The following is a 24,870-nucleotide window of genomic DNA, read 5'->3' on the forward strand; positions in this document are numbered from 1 at the left end:
GGAACCATTGACAAACTTCTCTGGTCAATTTCATGCAAGCCATTAGCAGTAGCATTATAATACTTTAGGCTACATCATATTGATACTTAATTAATTGTTGCTAATATTGTGCTCATAAAAGGGAATACATAACTGCAATTCTGGCCTCCCTTCACTTGCTCCCTGTACATTTTAGAGTTCATTTTAAGATCAGTTTTATTTGTTTTCAAATCTATAAATGGTCTCGTCTCTGAGCTCCTCCACTTCTACGCACCTGCCCGGTGCCTCAGGTCAGCGGACCAGACGCTACTGGATACCGAGGACTATGTGGAGCCTCAGAGGGCGTCAAGCTTTTTTCGTTGCTGGTCCCTCTTTGGAATGACCATTGGCTAAACGTTAGGCAAGCCCTCTCTGTCCATTTTTAAAACTTGTCCTACCACATTTCTATTCTTTGGCTTTAGACTCAACATGAGACTCGGCTTTCCTCACTCTTGGCCACCCGTGGTACCCTTTTCTGTGGTAGCACCCCATATAGATATTCACAAAGCTGAAGCCTCATGATGTGTATATGTTGACTTTTGTTGACCCCCTATTGTAGAACAACTGCAATACAGTGGCACCTCTACTTACGAAACGCCTCAACAGGAAACTCTTGTTACAAAAGAAATTTCAAGATACGAAAGGTAAAAGTATGGGCTGCCACTCGCAGCTCCGGAGTTTCCTGAACGCAACATACTCATAGCTGCTCTGCCATTGGCTATTACCTAGCATCTTCCTGACATCCCATTGGCTAAGAGCGATCTCTACCGTATGTGTCTATGTGTGCAGATAGACAGGTAGATAGATATATATGTGATAGATATGTCTATGCAGCGTCCTCGTCATTCGCCCCTCGGGCCATGAGGTGTTTCGATAGTTTTACGTGAATTAGAAACGAGGAAAAGAAAAAAAGGAGAAAATCTTTTTTTTTTTCCATACATGCAAAGCAAGAGATAATACAAAAAGTATGAAAAAGGGGTGTGTTTGGTTGATCCCGCCAAAGAATATGACCGTAATGTATCGACAGTCGCCACGTTATTAAATCGGTTATTTACAAAACAAAACGTCAGGTAAAAACAACTTCTGAGAGAGAACATGAACCAGAGGACAAAAAGCGATGAGGGCAGCAATTAAAAGGTAAATGACCATCTTTTTTATTCTTTACTCTGATCTTTGTTTTTTACATTATGCACAACTCTCATTTATTGTGCAATAACCTAATTGTAACATGGATTCGTTACATGTTTTGATGTATTTTTTTGCTTTTAAAAACATTTATGTCTGAATTTTGGGGGTCTTGGAACGGATTAGGGCATTTACATGGAAAACGCATCTTTACTTACAAAATTTTCTACTTAAGAAATTTCTTCCAGAACCAATTAATTTCGTAAGTAGAGGTACCACTGTACTGCAATACGCTGCTTTCCATCTTAAAATTCTGAGAGCAGAGATTGTCGATACTGATTTTGGGCTGTCGAGAAAATAGAGTGCGCGTTGGTGTGCAGCAACTGTGAACGGTGTGTATGTTCATACACAACATCCCAGCACAGCTTGATTGTGTGTTATTAGTGGGAGTGGAGTAGGACCTGTGTTCCGCCGCTGTTAGCGAGGCCAGCCAAGGCTCGGGGAGCAGGATGAAAGCAGCGACAAAGAGATAGACAAGAGGAGAACTGACAGATCCTCGGAGCAGCGAGAACAGAAGGAGGAGAGAGGAGAGGGGCGGGGGATTTGGAAGCTCTCCAGATACAACTGCACACATCGCTTACCTCTCCTCTTGCACACACAAGCAGAGGTGCCTAGAGCAGCCTGGAAGCAGGGAAAACAACAAGTAAAGTGAGCGCACTCATGATAGCTTTCTCTCACTCAAACACAAAGTGAGATCAGCGAGGGTCACTGCAAGCCTCGCAGTCAGTGGAGCCCGGGTTCTACTTGGCTGGCTAAAACAGAGAAAAATGTTTTAAGGCCTGAACGCTGGGCTGTAGGCCGGAGGCTCCCCAAGCGGCTGCCACTGATGCTCGTACTTCCTTTAGGGGTCTCTCTCTCTCTCTTTCTCTCTCTCTCTCTCTCTCTCTCTCTCTCTCTCCCCTCTGCTTTGTTTTCCTCGTGCTCAGCCCCCACAACACCTCACTCCGCTTCCCTCCGTCCACGTCACTCCTACATCTCTCTTCTTTCCCGCCAGCGCCATCAGACGCTCGCCTTTTCTCTGATGCCTCACGGAGGAGATGAGCGGCATTTGCATGTGTGGGGGAGGCAGCGTAACATTGGAGGTCAGGGGTCACGGTGAGTCAAGCCCAGCAGCAGTGGAGAGGAAGCGGTCGGGGAGAGGACCCAGGAGCTGGCCTGCGTCCGCGGTTAGGATGCCTGAGGCTGGGGTACGCTGGGAATACGGCTGGAGCTGGTGCTGCAGGTAGTGGGGTGGTTGGGTGGGGTGGGAGGGGGGCGGGGCCACTCATGCAAATGCAGGCTAACCACCGCTGCCAAACCAGCCAAAGACGAAAGGTTAACAGTGATGCATTCGGGACACCGTATGTGCGATTCACTCTGAAATATACTTCTTATTACCGTGGATTTTCTCTCTCTCAAGTCCAACACTCCTGAGGTCGTGTAATTCCGAATAATAATAATACATTTTATTTGTATAGCGCCTTTCATATCACTCAAAGACGCTTCACAACAAGAATAAGTGAATAAAATAAAACCTGCTGTTGAAACAGAAACAGTTATAACCAACAGAAGAAAAAAATAGCAAAGATTAAGTGATAATAAAAGCATGGCGGAATAGGTGAGTCTTGAGGAGTGTTTTGAAGGATGTGAGGTCTGCGCAGTTACGAATGTGTTGTGGAAGGGAGTTCCAGAGGGCGGGGGCGGCAACAGAGAAGGCTCGGTCCCCCCGGGTTTTGTACTTGGTCGGGGGGATGGCAAAGAGGTTCGCATTTGAGGAGCGGAGGGTGCGGGAAGGAGTGAATGAGTGGAGAAGATCGGAGAGGTAAAAGGGGGCCTGGTTGTGAAGGGCTTTGTAGGTGAGTAGGAGGAGTTTAAATTGGATGCGGTGGGGAAATCAGAATCAGAATCAGAATCAGAATCATCCTTTCTTCCGTCGCTCGGCCTCAATGACCTTCTTGGGATGTATCCCACCTAACCCATTTGACGTTTCCTATTCAAATAGGGCCAAAATCTTTGGATCGCGTCTTGCATGACATCACCCAAGAAATCGGCATATCTCACAGAAACTCAGTTCATATTTATATATTAAACCGTAATATGGCTATGCAGGTTCCACTTGTTTTAAATGCACCATTGTCTTGTCTTAAATCTTATTTTTGGATTAAAAAATGGAAACTCAAAGAATTATTCTCTATTCAGTAACCGTCAGGAGTTTGAGTGTAAAACAGTGAAATAATCTCAGTGTGGCTTGTGTGGCCTCAGTGAGCACTGGGACATTTTAATTAGAGGTGCATGAAAACTTATTGCCTCCTGAGGAAGTTGTTTGTTGGCCATAGATAAAAAGGGCAGTGCATGTGTGAGCACGCCCACACGCACCTATACACACACATATTGTACTGGCAGCTTGATGCTGTGAATCATTATCTCTAATAAGCCTCGTTTAGTGTAAACAAATATTCGAAGCATCAATGCAGATCTCTTTCGCACGGACTCACTGATCCCCTCCAACCATTTATAATACGCAGATAAAACATTCACAATAAGGGTTGCATTTGCATAAAGGTGATGATTTTGAATACAGGCCTGAAAAAGAAAGGGAACTCTTAGGGGGGGGGGGGGGTCTTTCTCACCTCCTCTTCCCAAATATTGCAGCAGTGTCAAAGCAATGCATGCTGGATGATCACGTGGATGTAGTCACCGAAAAGAGTGGAAGACAAGCTGGATAGGAGCTCCTTGAGTACGGCCAACATTTTGGTTGAAAATTATGCCTGACAGTTAAAACAAGTTCATGGTTTGAGATGTCGTGTGTCAGCATATCATGTCAGCCAAGAGTGTACCTCAGAAGATATTAGCTGCGTATTCTATGGCTCTGAGCTGATGTCGATTGCACTTTATTTTCATTTAGTATAGTGGATTTAATTCTAGCCAGAACTAAAGGATTAAAAGGTGAAGTTGGCAGCAGAAAAACATAACTACTTGTCATTTTTGTTTTGACTGTATGAGCTGACAGTAGAAAAATGATCTGTGGAAAAACATTAACGATCTGCTCTTTCTAGCCCCATATTGTGCCTCAAATTTGATATTTAAGAAACCACCGCGCCTGAGGAAAAACAACAAATCAGTGTGTCAATTATTCTCAGGGCACATGCCAGCACACTCAAAGTGGGCACATCCCTCACATCATTGCCTTTTGATCCGTTATGCAGGGCTTGAGGGGCTTTGCTGAAACTATTGTGGAATATCTATTGCCAGTTAGCAACAGAATTTAAAAATAAGGCATTGGTCAGATAGAGAAAAAAAACAAGGGTGATCATAGGAGCTGCCTTTCAGAGGTAGCCACAGGCAGATGACAAAATTCAGAACCGATACGCAATTACCAACAGTTCTGCTCAACAGAACATTTATCACCTCTTTTGGATTTTTAACGGCTGGTACGTTCAAATAAAAAAAACTAAACTAAAACCGACATTTAGTTACAGTAACATTCTGTTATGATTATGTCATGCTACCAATATAGCAGGTGTCGCTAACATCGTTCGAATAACAGTGCATGTCGAGGGGGCGTGGCTTTAGACAGAGAACCAAGGGGAGGGAGGGATTATTAAAGTGAAGCTACATTCAAATCTTGCTACCCCCTCTGTGCGATATGGTTATCCTTTGACTTTTTGCAACACTTTTTTTTTGCATGTCACGGCAAAGTAAATTGTCTTACATTCTGCGCAGAAAAGACACAAAGCAGTCAGCGCCAGGCCAGTTGGAAATAATCACAAGTAGTCTCGTGGATGCTTGAGCAGAAATGAAATTCATGCTTTCTTCTGGTTGGTTGCTACTTCCTTTTTTTTCCCCATTAACTGGGTAGTGCACTCATCCAGCCAGCCATAACACATAGATTATTGTAAACAATTTACTCACTGTTGCAGGTGTTGGGAATTTGAGTCAGTCTGTTTATGCTTCTTGACAAGGAGCAGAGGTTTGTGTTTACAGAACACTCACGGTTGATTTCATTTCATCCTTTTATGACCGTTTATGCTTCAAAATAAAAAATGAAGTGCATCGGTGACTGTAATGTTTATTATCCCCCTTATTCATCATTAAAAAGTGTTTAGTTTGGTTCACACTTTTTGTTCATCTTAAAATGTTACTTTAAACATACTGCCTGTATGGTAAATAACGGTTTTGTGATGGAGACGGTTTGGGTTTAGGAATAAATTATTCCAATGATCTCAAACCAAAGCTCTACCAGTGTCACGGAACGGATTGCGGTTGTACTTCCCGGTACCACTCGATACAGGAAAGGAAAGCCTTTGCTTCGATAGAGAGCCTAATTTCGACACTCTTCATGAATAAATCAACGCGGCAGCATATAATTAGGCTTGAAAAGTGTCCTTAAGCAAGATGTGGAAGTCAAAGTACATCAAGAGCAGCTGTTCTGTACAGCAACTGGCCCTGACCTCTGACCTCCCTGGAGGGAAGAATGCCAAAACATAAGTCAACATGGGAATCGGTGAGGTATTACTGTTATCACTGAAGTGTGATCCGACTAATTGCTTGGACAATAATTCACCGAGTCGTCCTCCCGTGCTAAACTGGCACAGGGCGCCGCAGTCTGCGAGGAAGCCTGGGGAGGCCCCGGAGCCTTTTTTCTTCCTCCTACCTGGGCCAAGGCCAACCTTATCCGACGAGAGGGCCTGAGGATTACCCTCCCTCTGAGCATTAGCCTCTTTCCTGGAGATCGCTCCCTCCTCTCTTTCACCTCCAGCCCTCATCAAGTGCCCCCCCCCCCCCCCCCCCCCCCGATTGCGGCCCTCAGCACTCCACCTTTCCCGTGGGAGTTTGCAAAGCCAGGATAACCTTGAGACCTCAGCTGGTCGGCTGCCAGAAACATTAAAGAAATTCCCTCCTTCCCTCCTTTTGTCTTTCTATCCTCACCTCTCTGGTGCACCCCCATTCCACCTCCCCTCAAGGCCTCCTCCTGATCACTGGGACATTACTATTTTTTTTCCCTTGTTGCACTAGTCCCCCACGCCCCTAACCCCCCCCCCCCCACCCCGTTTCAATTTTGGACCTTTTTTGCCTTCTCAGCCGCCTCCAATTGTCACTAAGATTAGCCCTTTTTCTCTCTCTTTCCCTCCCTCATTTCCTTCTTTCTCGTCTTCGACAGGAGCAAGAGGGCTGGGGCTGAAGCAAAGTGAAGGACGGGGCTGTTCGCATGATCTCCAGCAAAGATGACTATTATTTGTAGAATGTCGAGCTGCCAATTTCAATTTAGCCTGCCCTGTTATCAGGCCAAAAATAGACGCCTTATTTGAAAAGTAGAAATCAAACTGTCCCGACAAGGGGGGGGATGACTGACATTGATTGCAAACTAACTGTTTTGGTGGCAGCCTGCACTTTGCGTGGCTTTTGTCTTCAGTCTCTCACACCCCTTCGTTTGCCCTCTCGCTATTCTCTCGGTCGCTTTCACGGCTGTCATATTCCTTTAGCGCTGCAAAGGTCAAGTGCTGCTCACTGCCTGTGAGATCTGAGCGAGCTCTGGAATATTCAGCCGCCCGCTTTGTGGCAACAAAGCTCCTCGCTGCGAGCTCCCCTGCACTGCCACCAGCCAGCAGGGGTGGCAGCAGCAGTAGCAGGAATGCGTTTATCCCCCAGTAGTTAGCGCCCTCCTTTCATGCTCCCGGCTTCCCCGAGTTGATCTGTTTTCAGCGTGCCGCGACGAGGGGCCCCGTCTTGGTGCAGGATAGCAGCAGGGTTCGGCCGCTAACGTTTATGGTTACGAGTGACGATAAGTAATGAAGACGAGCGGGAGGCCGAGAGGAATGGGTGGGAGGAACATCAAAGCGCAGTAATGATTTACATCTTGTACAAGTGGGGGAATTTTTCTCAGCCAGTACTTTGACTGCGGTAAGATCGCAGCACCCTGCTTTCAGACGTGCTTTATTTTGAGACCACATTTCAAAACTGAGGTTTTAATGTGGCCCCTAGGTTTTGTCAAGGAAATCAAGAACGTCTGCACACAACCGGGAGGGTGTTTGTAATCCTTTCCCATGACATAATGAGACTGATGGAGCCACGCGGGACTGGGAACTGAATCCCCTCACAAATGCGCACACACACTCGCACCGGTATGACCTCATCACCAGGGCATCGCAGGTTTCACCTTGCTACACCCCCAACAAACCGTAGTCAATTTAAGTCCCCCGTTGCCCTCCCTTACAGCCACACCCATCGCAGACTCCATTGTACTCCATCAGAGAGCGTCACCTTTCAACCAGGAGAAGCGCCAACTAACAGTGCCAGAAGATTGGGCAGACCCGTTAGCTAAAAGTCTCAGCCTCACGCGGTCAACATGAGAAAGTCCATTGACACATACCTGGTTGTCCGTCACGTGTTTCAGCGTACAATCCCCACCCCGACCCCTTCAATTTAATTCATACTGGATAAGAGCTAAATACATGCATGGTGGGCTGAAGTAAAGTTCAATGATTGTCTCAATTTATGTTTTTAAAGCGAATATGTTCAAAGTGAATTTACCAGAGCTGGGCAGTCCGGACCGGTCGGACACTCCGGCCCGGCCTGATGCCCATTTTTGGGGCAGATTTCTTTAATACGATCAGAGTTTGGATTAAAATTATGACCGGATGGTTTTATGGACACTAAAAATATTCATCTGATTAGGACTTGCGTGTTCATGCATCACACTTTTGATTGGAGCAAATTGTTTTGACAACATTTTTTTCTTTAAACATTAGCATTATTTCGCATATTCTTCCCTGTGATGTTACGTTGAGTCAACACTTGCTAATGGAGCTGCAAATGTACCAGTTTAGTTTTGCGCCCACCATGTCTTTAGCTCGCTCTTCTCCTTTTTTTTTTTTTTTTTTTTTTTTACAAACTTCATTGAATCAAATAACAATCAATATAATACTCACTCTGGTTCTTCTAGCTTCTGGGAATAACGCGTATATTGACATCACAGACATGCGCGGTAAAGACGGTGTGTTCCGATATTTCGGAATAAGTGTTTTCCTGCGCGCCAATTGAATTATCAATCGACATAAACCACCCCTCTTGTTCAGGATAAAATCTTGATCGGAATGAGCTTGATCGGGTTCGAATATTCCGGGCACATGAAGGATTTTTATTCCAATCGGGCTTTTAAACCAAATGTGTCCATGTAAACGTAGCCAATGATTTAATGAACCATTTATGTTCAGCAGAACATTGGTTTTCTCTTAACAGGCTGACTGCACAAAGGGGTGTCGAAAGAATGACCACTGCTCACAAGCAGTTATGAAAGCAGTTTACCAAGGACATGTTTCGAATTCTAAGTGATTCCTAGGGACGGAGGCACAACACGTCCTTGCTCTCTTTAGCCTTCTGCTTATTTGCATTCTCTTATTCTGCCTGTGGCAAATGTAACATGGATTGTGGGTGGTAAATGGTCTTCAGCTCTCTTGCTGCTCTCTTGAAAAATAAAGCGGTTGAAACCACAAATTCAAAGTGTTATGTAAAGATACAGCTGCACACAAGTAGCCGACACTTCCTATAACACACCCGCAGTCCAAAGGTTTATAGGAGCGCCATTAATACAGATGTAATGCGTATGGAACATATTGAACTCCTCTCGCAAGCTGCATTGCCGGGTTGAGGGTTCAAATAAAGGGCGTCACTAAGGAAGTTGCTCTCATGTCCTGGAGCAAGGTGACTTAACAGGATTAAACAATGGCCTATCAGATGCAGTTGGGATAACAACATCTGTCAAATGAGCCACTTCACTGCTTTGCCTGAGAATCATCCTGCCTCCATTTATCTAGAAATCAACCCCTTGTTGCAAACAGATCAGCGGCGACTTGAAAGGATTTGCCTTGGGCTCAGTGGGATGCTGAAGTGGAGACATCTTAAAGCTATGCAAGAGGCAAAGGGCAAGGCCGGGACAGTTTTGTTTGCCCTGCCATGCCCCAAACTTGACTCATTTTCAAACTTCTTACAAGGTCAACAACATCGCACCGAGTGCCCGAGTGTTAAAGCGTATCAGGCTTGAATTGAAAAAAATGTCGTGATCGAGTGGTCTATCAAAGGTCAAAAACAAAGGAGAGGGATTGGAAGTCAATAACTGCATGCAGGCAAAAGTATGTAGTGCATGGTCAGATGGAAATTTGCTCCATTTTTACCTCACTTATGTTGCTTTTCAACTACAAACTCAACTCTCCTTGTCTAAGTTTGAAATGGTCATGTTTGACTTTGAAACCACCGTGAATTATTAAAAAGCACTTTATCTCGAATGTACCAGTCACAATGAGACGAGAGGGAACACAAGTGTCTCATATTTATTTCTTGGCTGAAACTGCAGAATATAATACTCCAATATCCAAATGGTAGGTACAGCAACGTACTGTAGTATAATTCCCCACCCGATTTCTAACCATATATCCTCTAATGAGCAATCTGTTGAGCCAATGAGCAACCGGTTGTGGTTTGCGTCACCCACATGGCATTTAGTCAGCATGCCTGGAACCTGAGCCGACCAGGCACTAGAAATTGTTTTTCCAATATACAAAAGCGCCGTGTGCTATAGGTACCATGCTGTGGAAAAGGAGCATGAAAAGCTCCAGTCCCAAATTCCTCTTGAACATAAAACTAGAGCATACATCTCAATTTGCTCTCTCACTTTCACTTCACGGGCTAATTCATGCCTTCATCGCCTCCGCCAACTGCGCCAGACACACACAGGTGAGACACCCTCTCCCTAAATGATACTGGAATGCGGCTAGCAGGTTTTATTCAAACCTCTGAGTACTGAACTGTTCATGTGCAAATCCCGGAAAGGGTATCACACCATCTTTCCTGTCAATGAGTGTTAGGAGGCAGACAAGGAGGTGGGGGTGTTGAATGGGGGAACCAATAAAGGAAGGGTGGGACTAGAAATCTTGCCAGGCCAGGTGTGAGGCTGGGGGCTATGCAGGTAAAAACATGAAGTACTGCAGCACACACAGCAATACAGAACAACTTCCTGCTTGTCTCCATGCAAAGTACTCAAATCGTCAACAGTGATTGGCGACCACAACTAAATCATCGGAAGGGGGAACTATCCTGAAGAACCAAAATAAATAGTGATGAAATCCATATGATTTGCTCATTTGTGATGAAGCTGGAGGAAGGGGATCATGAATCAACGGGCTTCTCTAAGGTGCTACCCTCTGGCACTGAGACAGGAGCCTGGCTGCCTGTCTTTCATCATCAGCATGCAGGATCAGAGCGTGTCTTACACATCAGCTCCTCTGTGTCAATGTGTGTGTGCGCGTGTGTAAAGCGAGGGCACGTAAGGGCCCAGACTGCCTGCAGGGCCCCCCACGCAGATGAGCCGGGGCACAGGAGGGTTTGGCAGAAAGCTGAGAGGAGTGCGCTCATGGGTGTGTACGCACATGTTTGTGTGCAGCCGGGGGAAAGCGAGAGAGCATCTATCTGTCTCCGAGGAAGGGAGGAAAGGTGCAGAGAGAGTGAGTCAGCCAGCCTGGGCCTATTTTGCCTCCTATCAGCCCCTCTCCCTCATCGCTGCCTTTGCTACATGCTCATTCCTTCCATTCTTCTATGCACGCTCCTGACTGCACTCGCATCCTCCCGCCTCTCATTCTCAGACAGTAGCAGCTGGGGATAGGAGCCTGCTGGTGGAGGATGCATCGATTTTTTTCCCCTCCAGTTGTGGGGGCGGCTGCAAAATACACATGGACACACATCTGATTCCGAGATGTTCCTCTTATGACTCCTTCAAATCTGACGTCATTTGATTTCTTTCAAAAAAGCTGTAGCCGATTTGAAAATTAAACACGCACCTGGTTCACCAGATTTTTGTGATATAAAAATGAGACTGCAACCACATTGTCTAAGTTGTATGATTTTTTTTCCCTCTCAAAAAGATTTTTGTACAGATTATGTCACATGAATGATGGAAAAAGTTGAACATATTTTTCTTGGTCTTATTTGTTATATCACAAAACCTTGCACTTGACTTAGACTTTTTGTATCCACCGTAAGTCCTGTAGCTTACTAAAAACTCAACCAGCCCATCAAGTGCACACATGCACACTGCATACACACCATACAGACCATGACAAACATTTGTCAAAAAATTCAGTTGACAGAACAAAAGATTTTCATAAGCGTGCACGGCCCAAACTAAATATTGTGAAACCTTCAATGTTGAACACATTATGTTGAGTGACACTTGTTCGAAAATTCCTTTTTCCTAGGCTCAAACTGTCGTCATCATAAAAACGTTCGTAATTGAACTGTCTTAAGGAGCATTATTTAACCTGTCATACTTGTTTAAAACCCAACCACTGTATAATAACATAAAAATAAAATGTAGTCAAACTACTCATCCTGTGAAGATGCCAGACAGATGTAATGGAGAGAGAAAGGAAGTTGTTTGTCGAGAAATAGTCACCTACTGCTGGAATTTATTGTATGACCGGCCAAAAAAAACAAAGAACAAGAAAACACACTTGTGGAGTTAACTTTTTTAGGCAAGGCAAGGCAGCTTTATTTATATAGCATATTTTATACACAAGGTATGTTTTACATAATTAAAAGTACAACATTTAAAGGCATTTACAAACAAAAGAATTAAAGACATTTAAAAGCAAAGTAAAGAAATAAAAGGTTGCTCACTAAGATGACTAAGAGTATGTACAGTGTAAGAATGTGATTTTAAAAATGCTTTGAAAGACATTATTCAAAGTATGTGGGGGGGAAGCATCGTTTTTCAACTGTATTTAAAAGAATTTACACTTGAGGCTGACTTCTCTTCTGTTGGCATCTTATTTCATTTGCGTGCAGCACAACAGTTAAAGGCGAAGTCACCCAAACATATTTTAAGAGTCTATGCAGGCCCACTAGTTGAAACAAGGCAATATGATTAATATGAAATAAGCAGCAAAATGCACCCATTTTTAGCCATCTCAGGGGGCAACCATTTTGTCACTTCTGTCGACTGAAAATGACATCACAGACCCTCGGTGCTCAAATAACGACCGATCACGGCGCACCTGTTTTCTGAAGCTGAGCTATGATTGGTCGTTACCTGAGCCCTGAGGGTGTGTGACAAAATGGCCGTCCCCAGAGATGGCTAAAAACGGGTGGATTTTGTTGCTTAGCTCATATTCATCAAAGACAACCTGCATAGAACATATTCTTAAAAAAAGATGTTTGGGTTGACTTGCGCTTTAAATGCTGTTTCACCATTTCACTTTGAATTCTGGGCTGCACTTTAGATCAGAGATCCTCAAGTGGTGGGTTGGGACCCAGAAGTGGGTCGCGATGCCGTTTTCGGTGTCTCGTAGACAGCTAATAAAAATTGCAGGGGGTCCTCAGTTTACAACCTTTGTTTCCCAAAAAGAAGACAAACTATTGATTGCAGTTTAGCACTTGCCTAAAAAGAAGAGATCGGCGCCAAGATATACTGTAGGTGACATTCTGTGGACGTATTTTTTTACAATTGTAGTTCTGTATTTAATTTTCACGACATACTCAGTTTCTTAAGAAGGTTCTCCAAGGCACTTTGAACTCATACTGTATGCATGTGTGGTTATATTTAAAAATAGGATGGACATGTTTGGTTTTTAAAGTCCGTTTGGAAAAATACATTTTCTTTATTGTTCTTAATGTCTTTCAACCTAACAACAATAGGAATATTGTGTATGGGTCCTGGGGAGACAACAGTTGAGAACTATTGCTGTAAACGGCCCATTGAGCTGATTTCTCCAAATTTGCTGACAATTTTTTTTACAGGAAATTTCAAATTGTTCAACTTCTGATGCTTTTGACTCTGGATGTTTGTCTGTACTACTGACGCAAGATTATCTTTAATTACATACACCATTGAGTTTTGGGGAACTTACACTATCCACCATTAGGAAATGTTCATTTTGCTGTTCTAGGTTTGAATGAGTTTAGTCTCGTTATCAGAATCATTAAAAGCCAGATTTTTAAACATGGGTGTGTTCACTTTTGTTTACATAGCTTGACAAATATACTGAATATGCACGTTAGAATGTAAAATGCAGTACTGAAGTCAATTCAAACGTGTCTGAGCCTGAGGAAGGATCCACAAAAATGGTTTAACCTCAGGTCTATTTTAGGAGATAATAATACACATTTTCAAACACACTGTACCTTCTAACACATCGAACAGAAATATTCAAAACTTAAACAGGCTATTAGAAAACTCAACCAGCCACAAGTAAATATCTAGTTTTACGTATGGAAAGGCATCTGTATTAACATGTTGACATGCGCTATGAGTGTGATAGAAAGTCTTTGTGTGTCCCTGTCAATGCTTCATTGAACCAGACAAGGGCAAGGCCATCATTTAATCTATGCAATATGTGCTGTAAGGTTCCACCACTTCTAATTCAAGAGAAGAAAAGCGGGCTAAGGTGGTAATGGTGGGGGACTTAGGCAAGGGGAGGGTGCAAAATCAAAGAGAAAAACATAGGCGAAAGAGAGAGTTTGTGCAGCTTTTAAGCAAAAGAAAAAAAGGGGGAGCCTGATGAAAAGCCAAATATGCCACATTCACAGAAAAGGGGGCCCTTGTTGCTGTGCGGAACCTTTGAAGAAGGGAAAAAAAAAAAGAAAAGCTGAAAGCGAGGGAGTGTGTGTGAGCGTGGAGGTAGGGGGTCACTGTATTGAAGCACATTATGTCATGGCAGTCAAAACAGCGTAAAGTTGACAGGACAGGACCCATAATCATAAGTCTCCCTCCCTCCTCCCTTGGCCCCCTCCTGGCAGTGAAGCATGCAGAGTGTGGGAAAGAGCGGCACAGGCACGCGCCAGATAAGATCTCGCCTCTCTGGGCCTCTCCACAGATGCAAACAGGACCCCACTGGCACGCAGTAGGGCCCCCACCTCCCCCATATATCCACATACACACAAACAGACAGACGCAAACACATCCTGTGTAACCAGCATCAACACCGCTGACCATGGACGGCTATTTGGAAGTCATCTACTTTCTGTCTTGTCTTTATGACGTCATCCATCCTACAGAATGCTTCTATCAGCCATCTGGGCCACCCACTCAAACCAACAATGAACTGTAATAGGCCACGTTGTTAAAACTAGCAGGTTTTTGTTGTTGTTGTAATAAGTTAACAGGGCACAAGCGAACTCCTTCTGATATTGCTAATAAAGTGTTTGTGGTAGCTTGCGGAGGCTTGTCGGAATTTAATACTGGCTACGACGATGATTACCGTCTAAGAAAGTTCTGTTTTAGCATGACTGCAGATTCCAAAGTGACCCGCAATAATGTTGTTGCCATTCAAAGCTTGCAAGATTAGAATGTGGTGAAAGTGGGTTTGTCAAAGAAGTATTTACAAAAATTGAACCCATTAAAGCCTAAAGCGCCTGGCTCAACATCTCCCCAAAACCTAAGGTCATGCTTGGAATTCCCCTTGAAAAGCTGAACTTTTCCCAAAAATTCAACACCTCCAAAATAATTAATATCTCAGCCCCTGTAGCAGATAGAAACAGCATTCCAAAATAATTTGAGACCTTAGACATATGGCTTTCACACAGGCCAGAGTTGATCAATATTTACTGTTTCAATCAAAGATGTTAAAATAAAGTGTCACTGCAAGAGAAGCGCTATTTTTAATTCTAAAAATCGAGTGGTAATTACCATCCTCTATTCTGTTACAAAGCCGTCGATATTGTCATTGTCTACAAACATATCTTAACCATGTATCACGTTTGACTGGTTCTACTGGTTCAAAGTCCACAAGCGCATTGTCTATATCGCTGCCGTCACTCATTTCAGAGCTCCTACGTTCCACGGCGTCCGCCATTATGACTTGGAAGAATTCCTGAACATCCTCAGAGGGCTCCTCAGGGGTCACATGTATATTCTGATGCATTTCATTGGTTCAGAGACCGAGAATTGGATCAAAAAAAGGAAAATGATGTATGTGCACTCCGGACGCAGAAGCGCTCCGGTTCTAGAGGTAGAAACTTGGTTATGCGCTAATGTGACTAATGCACTGACGAATGCCCACCTCTGTCACTATGTATGTTAAAAGACATCAACTTTATCTCGCCTTTTCATGATGTTCCATAACAGTGACATGGGAAAATCCATGCTTTTTCAAGCCGTATAAAAGGGGTGTAAGACTAGCGAGCAATGCTTTATTCTTGTAAGATTTACTGAATTGTTACATGACATCTTGCGCGATGACAGTTCCACCTCCGAGATTTTGCGCAAAGTTGACGGCATATTTTTCCTCCATGTTTTGGTTGGTTTGAGGTGTTCAAATTAGAAGACTCCATGGCCAAAAAGGTGTCACAAGGAAATGCATGAAGGTTATTCAGTGGTCACAACATTCTGACGTACGTGCACACGTTGCTTGTATAAGCCTTACAATTTCATAGGTACACAGAAACATATGCAAACATGTTCTACATGTTCACTCACCTCCGTCAACTTGTGCATGCAGCAAATCCTTAAGGATTTCCTATACCAAGACGTCCGACCTCTTCCCTGCCTACAAGCTAAATATTTACTTATGACGAGATACAGGCCTGAATGACAGGGGAATATTAAAGCAGTTTCTTTCCGCCCTTCATCTCTTTTATTCTCATATGATCAAATTGTGGCTTGTGGACTGTGCTTAAAGGCATATTTTGATTGACATTAACAGCATCAAAAATGCGCCCTCCGCAGTCATTTCAATGGAAGCACCGCAGGCTCCGTCGATGAAATCCAGTGTTGCCTGGAAAACGAGAGGGAAGGCTGACGAAATATTGCTCAACGTAAGCCTGCAATCCTTCAACACGTTCAGTGTTCTGTCTATTCTTGTATTCCAACATGCACCTATTTTGAACAATATACAGTCGGAGTTGTGTTCAATTCAGTTGTTAATTTTGAGTGCCATGTTCAAGAAATATCAAACGAACAAACAAACCCTCTACAAACATTGAAGACTCGAGTCCCTTTACTCGAGTAGGAATGGACCAATGTAGAGTCAAGGAGTGAATGGTGAGGCCATCTCAGCTATTGCACAAGATGGACTCTGAGTATCCCAAACACGAAAGCCCTTTCCCCATTGCGACCCCCTCTTTAGCGAGGCCCCCGTACGGTAATTGGGGCCCTCACATCAAAAAAAGTCTTCGTCAGAAAGCCTCTAATCCGCTGCCTTCACACACAGGCTCTCCCACCGCTTTTGTACTACTCGGTGTGTGCCACGCTGAACAAAACGTCTTGACGAAACATCAAAGCAACCGTCATGAGCATCCCCAAACTCGGACTTGGGTAATGTGTGCGCGTGTGTCTGTGTGGTATGACACAACTATGTGCTCATACCAAAAAAAATGTTTTCTTTTTTGCTGCCAAGTCATCTGGAAACAAAAGATCATTTTTGTCTGCCTAGAAGAACTTCCGACATGAGAAGCAGTCGTCGCTTTGGTGATACTGTATAAGCAGAAGTGGGTAGAGAAGCCAAAAATTATAATCAAGTAAAAGTCCGGATACTCTAGTAGTCCTCCAAATATTTATTTGTGTAAGAAGAGTAAGTATCCAGGGAAAAAATACTCAAGTACTGCATCACTGAGTAACTTCTGATTAAATAATAAAAATAGGAATGTGCAAATTCAGATATTCCTTAAAGAGGAAGTCAACAAGGTATTCTAATTAATTTTGCATACGTGGAATGTGAATTAAGCAATAGAATACACCCGAAGGTTATTTTGCAACTTGCTGTTGACTGAAAATGACATCACACTTGCTCAGGCTTCAGGTAACAACCAATCGCGCCTCATCTGTTTTCTGAGTTTGGTCATGTGACATTAGCAGGCTGTTCGACCCATAATACAGATCTTTATTGTTGCAAGCATTAGGGTAGCGTTAATCATTATTATATTCATAATACTGTATCAATTTGAAATGAATCGCCCGATTAATCGGCTATGAGAATATTTTGCTGCCAAATATCAGAATCAGCATCGGCCTAAAAAAAAAATCCATATCAATCATTTAACACATAAGAAATGTGCATGTGCAATAAACCAGTGACTGTTGTGAAAAGATAGGTTTCTGTTTTTGGTGATACATGTCAAATAAAACAGCTATAAAGCTAATATTTCATGAAATACGCTACCGTAGAACACTTTTACATTATTGGTGCATACTTTACCAATAATTACACCGTTGTGATGATGCCAAATGACCAGGCACCGATTTATCAACTGTTTCCATATATATGATTTGATTCAACAAATTGCTAAGCTCTTCAGCAGCTGCCTTCCTCAAGCGTCCATTGAAAGAAAAACAACTGGCAGAAGATTAGAGGCGTGAGGCCGATGAGCCGCAGCATCACACACAAACACGTCGTGTTCATTCCCGCCCATCCTTTCCTATTTCTACTGACCTGGCCCATCAGTTCGGCTGACCTCTCGGGCCATCATACACACAACACACGCACACGCGCACACACGAGGATGTGCTGACAAGGAAGCGACTGCTGACTTTTAATTAGCAGGAAGTTGCAGTGTCAAGGTGTCACTGGCAGGCAGGGCGGAATAACAGCACGCTTCTGTCCCACTAGTAATTCCCTCTAGCAAAGATTTATTGTTTTTTTTTTCGTTGTTGTTGTTGTTTTTTTTTGCCAACACTGACCACACTCTTTAACTCTCTGTTTGGATACCGTGTAAATGAACACACAAGTGAAATGTTGCAAATGTCATGCTTGGAAGTGGGAAGAACAGCTGTGAAGAAGGAAAAGGGACATTTTAATTGGCAATTTAGTAAGCTCCACAGTGGCTAAGCGCTCAAGCAAAAAGACTGGGTCTGATTACTTTGAACTCGACTCGGCAAGCCTTTCCACCGTCTTGTCAGGTCTTTAGTGTGGCTGCTCGCACATGAGCTAGCATGCGCACGCTCAATCATAAGTGTGTATGGGTGGTCTGGGGGCACGCTACGTGCTAACTGTCAAGGAGGGCTTGACCTTGGCTTCCTTTTAAAATGCTGCCAAGCAGAACATTTATTTAAGGAAGCACTGAGGGTGAAGAGCGACAAGACAGACCCACGGGTCACACATCAAAGGTCCAGACAGTGACATTCAGAACCACAAGACCACATTCCTGATTTCTCGCTGTTCTGGATTATTATACATTTCACGCAGATCATTGTGGCCTGACTTCTTCAATATTAATATCATTCTTCGCCTTTTACATAATAAGCTTGACTAAGTCGATGGACACACAGGAGAAATGGATCAAGTCGTGTGACTGTTTTATCGCTGCTTTTCATCAACATGCTATAGGCTGCTGGGAAAAAAAATCTCAACTCACGCAAAGAAAATGCTTTGAGCCCCAGTAGAGAGAAAAGTGTTTCGTGTGAGGGGAAAACCTTCACACTCGTTTGGCAAATTAATTAGCTTGCATTTACGTTACAAAGTAATCTAATGTCAGGGTCAAAAACTGAAATGGGGCCATAGGAAATACGATGTTAAGCGGTTGATTATGATGTTATAATGTAACACAGACAGCTCATAATAGCTGCATGTTTGATTGACAGGTGTGCTCAACTAATGTTTTTTACATTTTTGTTAACTGTATGTGTGAGACAGGCAGTGAACCTGAATTTTGTTTGAATACATTAAAACAGTATCTACAATTTAAAGTAATGAAGTCAGAATTAGCAAATATATATTACTGGACAACATTTGCAGAAAAAAATGGATTGTAACTCAGTCAAGTGCGTGCCCACTTCATGATTGCGACATAATTCAGGAAAAATGACCGATGATGACAAGGCACAGCATCAGCTGCCAACCTCAGAGGAGTTGAGAAATAAAGTGCTTCAATTTATTTTGGGAGAAAATCCTGAGCATTCCGGAACCAGGATTGTGCTGTGCTTAGCACATTTTGTGAATGCTTGTGAATGGCTTCCTAAACGTTAACACGCACAACAAATACAACATGTACATTTCCAGGTTTGAAGCGATGCACCTACACATTCACACACACATTGATCAGTCCCCCTTTTGGCGGCTGTGAGGTTTCGCAGTGTTACTAGGTAGGCAGATTTAGGGCAAGACCACAGAATGCAGCAACCTCAACTGCCAATACAATTTACAACTCCTTTAACTTGCCCAGTACACCATAAGTATTGTCACCAATTATTTTTACCTGACATGAAAAAAGACAGATAATGCTTTTCCTTACGCCAAGCTCAAAAGTGTCTCAGAAATATATGGTTTGGTGACTTGCGTGATTGCTTAACAAATATTGCTCTAAACAATAGTTTTATTGGACGGATCAAATTTTACAATGCAAATTGTGAAAGAGCTAATGATATATATCTAGATATTTTTGAAAGGGTTCTCATTTTTGCTGTGTTGAAAGTAACAAAATCCAAAAAGCTTTTTAAAGGGGAAGTCGACGCAAACATTTTTTTTTTCAAGTATATGTTTTATGCAAGCCCACAAGTTGAAACAGGGCATTCTGATAAATATTGCATTTGTGAAATAAGTGTTAATCCACTCGTTTTTAGCCATCTCTGAAGGCGGCCATTTTGTCTTTTGTCGACTGGAAATGACATCACAACTGCTCACAACGACCAATCACGGCTGACGTGTTTTCTGAATCTGAGCCGTGATTGGTCATTGTGAGCAGTTGTGATGTCATTTCCAGTCGACAAAAGACAAAATGGCCGCCCTCAGAGATGGCTAAAAACGAGTGGATTAACACTTAATTAAAATAAGTGCATTTTGCTGCTTAATTTATATTCCACAATCGCAAAATTAATCAGAATGCCGTGTTTCAATTAGTGAGCCTGATGTGAACATATTCTTGAAAAAAATATGTTTGGGTTGACTTACAATACAATTTTATTGATATCGCATAGCATCATTTCATAACAGCTAGAGCTGTAACAAAGCACTTTACAAACAGTAGACAATAAATAAAGACAATAAAAGGCTGTTATACACAAGTATATATAATAAATATAGATATAAATAATCTGCTTTAAGTCTTCAAAACTGCCAATTGTCAGCTGTCTACTCGCACTTGTCTCTCGTTGACTGCGTGAACAACACAAGCTACAGAAATATATGTGAAAATGTAAAAAAAAAAAAAAAAAAAACAGCCACACAATATCTCCATATTGTTTTCAAGTACCAAGGGTGGAACCTTCCTCCTCCTCCTCCTCCTCCTGTCTCTCTTCCTCCCTACTTTCCCTGAGAGCCTCTGCTTGGTCGGCCGCAGGGCTGAGGAATGTGTGAGAGCCATGCGTCAAATCCCTCGACTGTGGGAAAGTGCTGCTCTCTGCTGAACTCCCTCCTCCCTGGCTCTCTCATTCCGTTTGACCGCTCTCCAGGCGAGCGTCCAGCCCCGCTCCAACCTTGTGCAAGTGTGTGTGCGTGTGTGTTTGTACGTGTGCCTGCCTGCCTGCCTGCCTGCCTGCCTGCCTGCCTCACAGCACACAGGAAGTGAGCTGAGAGCGTCTGCCAGCGGAGCGCCGCCTGAACTGCTGTTTCCTGCAGACAGTTTCTATGCCAACACGAGACTCTCCACAACATACACACACACACAAGCACGCAGGCAAAGACACACTCGCACACACATACAGCCAAACTACACAAAGCGCTTGTCAGAAACAGCCTTAAGAGACATGGAGGCGGCCCATTCCTTCTTTCCACCACAAACATTGACAACGTCTCTTTGTTTGAAGGCTGCCTGCTTGATTTCCATCAGATGTTTTTCCTGTTTCCAGGTTATTAAAAAAAAAAAATCTATTCCACAACAATCACATTTTATTTAAACCGCTGACCACATCATAATGCATTTTGAGGCCATCAAGCACACAAAACGTCATGATATAAACTCTCATCATACGATTGTAACAAATCAGAAGTCTGAAAAAAGAAAAAAGTCATTTCTGACTATATATATATATACTGAATATATAAAACAAAGAGATAGGCCATATCCGCACATATACTCAATACATGTCTTCCTAACGATCAAATAGTTTTTTTGACAACAGTTGGCCAATGTCAAAGTTTTTTTTTAATATGCAACTAGTTATGTTTCATTTTTTATTTTTCTGGCAGCATGTTTTGCAGAGGACAACAGACGGTTTCCCTCACCTCCCCAATGATATGTTACAACAAGGTCTAAAAATACGTGTACACCTGCCACACGTCTGCCGGCCTACCCACGTCATAAAACATGTCTGCCGAGGCACGTTCACTTTTAGTCTCTCTCGCGCTCGCACTGTAGTGATGACATAAGCAGTTCTCGCCATCTGTCTTCCAGCTGGAGGACGACTATGTCTGCTGTGTATCGTCACAGACGTCCACAGTGTCCAAAACAAAACTAATGTCCGCTCAGATTGCAGCTCAAGTTGCTATGTATCTTCCCTGTGAGATCCGTCCCATAATTGCCTCGCTGACCCAAACGGCCACTGCTCTGCAGTTTCTGCTTCTTCTCAAAATTCAACCAACACAGGTGCGTCAATACGAGTACACGGCTCTTAGAATCGTTTTTTCAGGAATGCAAGACAGGAAATATTGAAAGCAAAAACTTTAAGGCCCATTGAGAGGATGTTTCCTCACCTCCTCTGAGCACAAACCCACTCAATTGCACGTCGACACACACACACACACATACACATAGCTATCCCCAGTAGCAACCAGGCGCCAAGAGCAGATCCACAGTTTGTGCCGATCTCCACATCCACTTACAGACAGAGCCAAATACCCCCCACAGATATGTAGTCATAATTTACAAACAACCCAAGCCAATCCAATGATTAGTGCAATCCAACTGAACAAGTAATGGAATTAAGTGGCCCTAGTTTTTTTTTTTTTTTCCTTTTTTTTTTTTTTTACTTACACCCGCGTGCACGCACACACAGTCATGAGTCTCTGTGCCATACTTGGACCTCCTGTCTTGTGAAAACCTTGTCAGGCTGCCAGCGCTCAGTCTCACTCTCACTCTCTCAGTTTAATATATGTGACTTGTGCTGGGAGTACTCCCAATGCACGCACAGACCCCTTATACAAACTCAACTACGAGGGGTGTAACAAAAAAGATTGGAAACAGAACATTTGTCTTGATTTAAAAGATGCGAGTGCATCGAATGGAACCAAATCGAATCATTCTCCAATCATCTTTTATTTGATATACTGTATATCTTTGAAAGAAATGCCCATTTACAGCTCTGATACATTCAATTACATGTATGCGAAATGACAACAACAAACTCATTCCATCATACCTCTCAAACTGAGCCGTACCGTATCGAATTGAATCATAATCCCACTGAATCGAACAGATTTGAATAGTTTCACCTTATAATCAAACTGTCTTTGAATCGTATTACACCTCAGATATATATCGAATTTTCTTTTATTGGAGAGCTGGACACCCCTACAAATTACTAATCATTTTTCCTTGAAATATGACCCATCTCTCCAGCCATTTATGACGAAGATCGCCAGGCTTGACACTGCCATCAACGTGGCTAGGCTAAGTCATAAATGTTCGATCGTAACACCACTGAGAAAATGCAGCACATGTGTGTCAGTGAGTTACCATAAAGTTATTGCATCCGAAAAGTGAGAAATCAATTAAATGAACTCTCTGTACTGTGAAAAGCCGTGCTCGAGAGGGTAAGGTTTTACTGTACATTGACTACAATGCATGTTCCAAGTGCATTGGGTTCTTGCTCAAGGATACAGGAATAAAGGGAAACTATCAGGGCTACAAACTTTCAGCTGAACACTCTACCGGCTGAACTGTTGCAAGTCTGTGTGCATGGATAGTTTTGCTGATTTGCTTTGTGTTACGTTCTTTTACGAAGTCTTTTATTTTCAGTGTGTCCATGATGAAGAGAATGAAATGGAGACTTTCAAAATTCTTTATATAACCAGATAAGGCAAATGAGAACAGCTTCTCATTTACAATGCAGAACCTGGGAACAATTTAGTGTTCAGAGTTATCTTGCCCAAGGAGATTTCAACAGACTCGAACTACCGAGCTTTTGGTTAGGATTGGAGGTTTGGTTAGGTTTGCTTTGGATTGGACTCTACCAACTGAGCCACAGTCGCTTAACTCATTCACTGCCAGACATTTTCAGACCTTTTTTCACTCTAACGTTTGAAAAATTGCAAAAAAAAACCCATATATATATATATATAAGATATATACATATATATATATATATATATATATATATATATATATATATATATATATATATATAAGATATATACATATATATATATATATATATATATATATATATATATGAATAAATTCCCGGGATTGAGTGGCTGGACTATGAAAAGACAAGTAAATTCGTCAATGGCAGTGAATGAGTTTTAAGAGTAGCATATCTTTTCCTTTGACTTTGCAAGGCCAATGTTTCTTTCTACACGACATATTTTACATACATCTTCAAACAATCAACTATATAAAAGGTAAACCCTAGGAGCTCCATTAAAGCCCACTTAATGGTCCTGTCCAGGAGGCTTTGCTTTATGGCGTTGTGTGGTTCAAGAGAGGTCAGATGATTTACATTTGGCAAAAGGCTGGACATGCCCCAACGCCAGTAAATATTCGGAAGAGTACAGTTTAAACCATCTCAATTTGCTCTGTTTCCTTTTAATTGGACATTAAATCATGACATCATAGAAATAGCTAAGATATTTCACCTTATCTATGATGGGGAGGCAGGCGAGGTTCTTAAAGCTTATATGGCAGTGAGGTCAAGGAGACGATGGCTTTTGAAGCCCAATTTTATGCAAGTTAAATTAGATGCTATGTGTCCAACTAGCAGATAGTTGTTACGTGAACTTCTAAAGTGTAGTCTCTATTTTTGTAGACTGTTGGAAATATAAAATAATTACTGAAGAGGGCAATGTAACTGGCTGAGGAAGGAGGAGGTGCTTGTGAGGGTTAAGAAAGTCACCACGGTCATCTTATCAGGCGTGCAAGCTGTGAGCGATCTAAGTGGGCTGAGAGACAAGAGGAGTGCCTCTGTTGTGCCCTGTGATCCAAGACGGCATTTTATGGCATACTCCAGATTGCTATCAGTGTGGGAAAAGACTGCAAGGCCACAGGAACTGCGCTTAAGCATGAGCGTGTCTGTGCACATGTTTGTTTGGTTTGTGTGCAGTTTCTCCCAGTAAAGCAATCAAGAGGGCAGAGGATTGTATATTTAGACAAGAGTGTGAGTGTGTGCGTTCCTGCGCCTGTGTGTGTCTGTGTGCGCACGTATGCATGGCTGCTGTGGAGCCTGATAAGAACTATAAACATCATCCAACAGCAGGCGGGCAGGTTCACCCACATGGGATGATAAAACGGAGCTTTGACCCTAACCGACCACTTTATTCACATGTTGTGTTGATACGATGCCATAAAAGACACTTCTGTGTGCCGCAATGAAACCTTAATGTCGCTGCCATTCCATCACTTCAAACAACACTGATCACTTGGAGCTCGAGATGTCAATTCTTTATTCAAGATTGTTGTCTGACAAGCCCATTAATTAAGAATGTCTCTGTTTTGTCTTTTAGGCAATCTATGATTCTTAAAGCTGCTGTCAAAGGGCAACAATTTTAAAGGAGTTTTCATTGCATCACAAAATGACATCCACGTAAGGACAAGAGAGCAGAATTTTGTCTAGTA

The sequence above is a fragment of the Filicampus tigris genome, chromosome 12 (genome assembly GCF_054856515.1).
Source record: "Filicampus tigris isolate MCC_2025a chromosome 12, RoL_Ftig_1.0, whole genome shotgun sequence".
Taxonomy (NCBI): domain Eukaryota; kingdom Metazoa; phylum Chordata; class Actinopteri; order Syngnathiformes; family Syngnathidae; genus Filicampus; species Filicampus tigris.